Source organism: Monodelphis domestica, chromosome 4 (assembly GCF_027887165.1).
Source record: "Monodelphis domestica isolate mMonDom1 chromosome 4, mMonDom1.pri, whole genome shotgun sequence".
NCBI classification, from domain to species: Eukaryota; Metazoa; Chordata; class Mammalia; order Didelphimorphia; family Didelphidae; genus Monodelphis; species Monodelphis domestica.
The window spans coordinates 366,939,125-366,941,938 of NC_077230.1; positions in this window are offsets into that span (position 1 = coordinate 366,939,125).

The following is a 2,814-nucleotide window of genomic DNA, read 5'->3' on the forward strand; positions in this document are numbered from 1 at the left end:
GCGTTCTGTAAGGGATAGAGAAGCCATCCTAGGTTGGGGCCTTGAAGGCCGCTCCCTTCCTGTCTAGGGTTCGGGCCCTATCGAGACTGGGGATGGCCTAGCTTCTGCTCCCCGCCGGCTCTTAAGTCTTAACCTAGGAAGAAGGGGAGCCCCGTGGAGGCGAGGGAGAGGCTTGAAGAGGGACCATCGCAGTCAGAGAGCCTTCTCCACCCCCACCCCCACCCAGCACTGCTCACATGCAGGCAGGAGAAACAGTGGGGCTTGTCTGAAGACCTGGGTTCAAGTTCTGCCTCTGTTGCAAACTGGCTGTGTGACCCTGGGCAAGTCGAGTCACTTCAGAGAGCCCCAGGCTAAGGCTGTGGTTCGCAGATCAATTAGTACCTATTGGTAAAATAGGTGGTGTTAAAGCAGGAGGAGGAGGAGAGGGCAGGAGCTGGGAGGGGGGTGCAAAGAGTTGTGCAAAGTGGGGGCAGCTGGGTAGCTCAGATTGAGAGCCACGCCTAGAGATGGGAGGTCCTGGGTTCAAATGTGCCCTCAGACACTTCCCAGCTGTGTGACCCTGGGCAAGTCACTTGACCCCCATCGCCTAGCCCTTACCACTCTTCTGCCTTGGAACCAATACATAGTATTGACTCCAAGACGGAAGGTAAGGGTTTAAAAAAAAAAAGAGCAAAGGGAAGAAGCACTCGGGACAGGCAGGTTCTAATCCTAGCTGGGCATGGAACTCCAAGCAAGCTCTTTCCACTCTCTGGGCCTCAGTTTCTCCAAGGAGGGAGATGGAAGCAATACACTTATTATTTTTTAAGCCCTTTCCTTCTGTCTTAGAATTGATACTGTGTATTGTTTCCAAAGCAGAAGAGCAATAAGAGCTAAGCAATGGGGGTCAAGTGACTTGTCCAGGGTCACGCAGCCAGGAAGTGTCTGAGGACAGATTTAAACACAGGACCCATCTTCCAACCTGGGCTCTCAATTCTCAGAGCTACCTTGCTGCCAGTCCTGGGATCTAAGGGTTCTTCCAGCTGAGATGCTCCAAGTTTAATGTAGATTCTTTGAGGGCATGGCGGCATGTGTACCTGGGGATCCCCAGTGTTGTACACACAGGAGGCGCTTAATAAATGCTTGTTGATGGATTCATTGTGTAGCCAGACATCACCTCTGGAGCTCAAAAGCTCACCTTGCTAAATAAACAGGACACCGTGATGACTAAGAGCTCTCAGGCCCTGGGACTGTTCAGATGGACAGGGGGTGACTCTGTGAACATGCAGAGGCAGGGAGTTTGGGCCAGGTGCCTGGAGGTGCCTTCCAGACCCTAAGGCTTAGGCACCTGGGGTTCTGCTGCTGCCACGGCAAAATCTCATTTGCAAAGTCGTATTATACTTGTGATAAGTCAGATGGTGTGGGAGAAAAGGCTCTGGGCAGGAGGAGGGCAGGTGGGAAAACCTGAGCTAAAATCACACCTATACCATGGATTTGAAGGAGAACCTTGGGCAAGTCACTTCCTTTCCTCCTGGCCTTGTTCATTCTCTGCAAAAAAGAGGGGGGCAAAGATAGGATCTCTAAGGGGACTTCTAGTTCTAACAGTTTTTATTGTGGGTTCTAAGGTCTCTCCTATCCCTGATATTCTGGGTTCTAAGACCTTTCCCAGCTCTGACATTCTGGGTTCTAAGACCTCTCCCAGCTCTGACATTCTCTGTTCTAAGGCTTCTCCCAGCTCTGACAGTCTCTGTTCTAAGGTCTCTCCCAGCTCTGACATTCTGGGTTCTAAGGTCCCTCCCAGCTCTGACATTCTAGGTTCTAAGGTCTCTCCCAGCTCTGACATTCTGGGTTCTAAGGTCCCTCCCAGCTCTGACATTCTAGGTTCTAAGACCTCTCCCAGCTCTGACATTCTGGATTCTAAGGTCCCTCCCAGCTCTGACATTCTAGGTTCTAAGACCTCTCCCAGCTCTGACATTCTGGATTCTAAGGTCCCTCCCAGCTCTGACATTCTAGGTTCTAAGACCTCTCCCAGCTCTGACATTCTGGATTCTAAGGTCTCTCCCAGCTCTGACATTCTCTGTTCTAAGCTCTCTCCCAGCTCTGACATTCTCTGTTCTAAGGTCCCTCCCAGCTCTGACATTCTGGATTCTAAGGTCCCTCCCAGCTCTGACATTCTCTGTTCTAAGGTCCCTCCCAGCTCTGACATTCTAGGTTCTAAGACCTCTCCCAGCTCTGACATTCTAGGTTCTAAGACCTCTCCCAGCTCTGACATTCTGGGTTCTAAGACCTCTCCCAGCTCTGACATTCTGGGTTCTAAGGTCCCTCCCAGCTCTGACATTCTCTGTTCTAAGGTCTCTCCCAGCTCTGACATTCTCTGTTCTAAGGTCCCTCCCAGCTCTGACATTCTGGGTTCTAAGATCCCTCCCAGCTCTGACATTCTGGGTTCTAAAGTGTCTTCCAGTTCTGACATTCTGGGTTCTAAGGTCCCTCCCAGCTCTGACATTCTGGGTTCTAAAGTGTCTTCCAGTTCTGACATTCTGGGTTCTAAGGTCCCTCCCAGCTCTGACATTCTGGGTTCTAAAGTGTCTTCCAGTTCTGACATTCTGGGTTCTAAGGTCCCTCCCAGCTCTGACATGTAAAACCCAGTGGAATTTCACATCAGCTACTCGAGGGGGGTGGGAGGAGGGGAGGGAAAGAGCATGAATCATGTAACCATGGGAAAACATTCTAAATTCATCAATTAAATAAAATTTAAAAAAAGAATTTGGTGCGGATTCCCCCTGGGCCAATAGGGATCCGCCTCTTTCTCTACCAGACCTGGGGACAATAGCCCCTCAC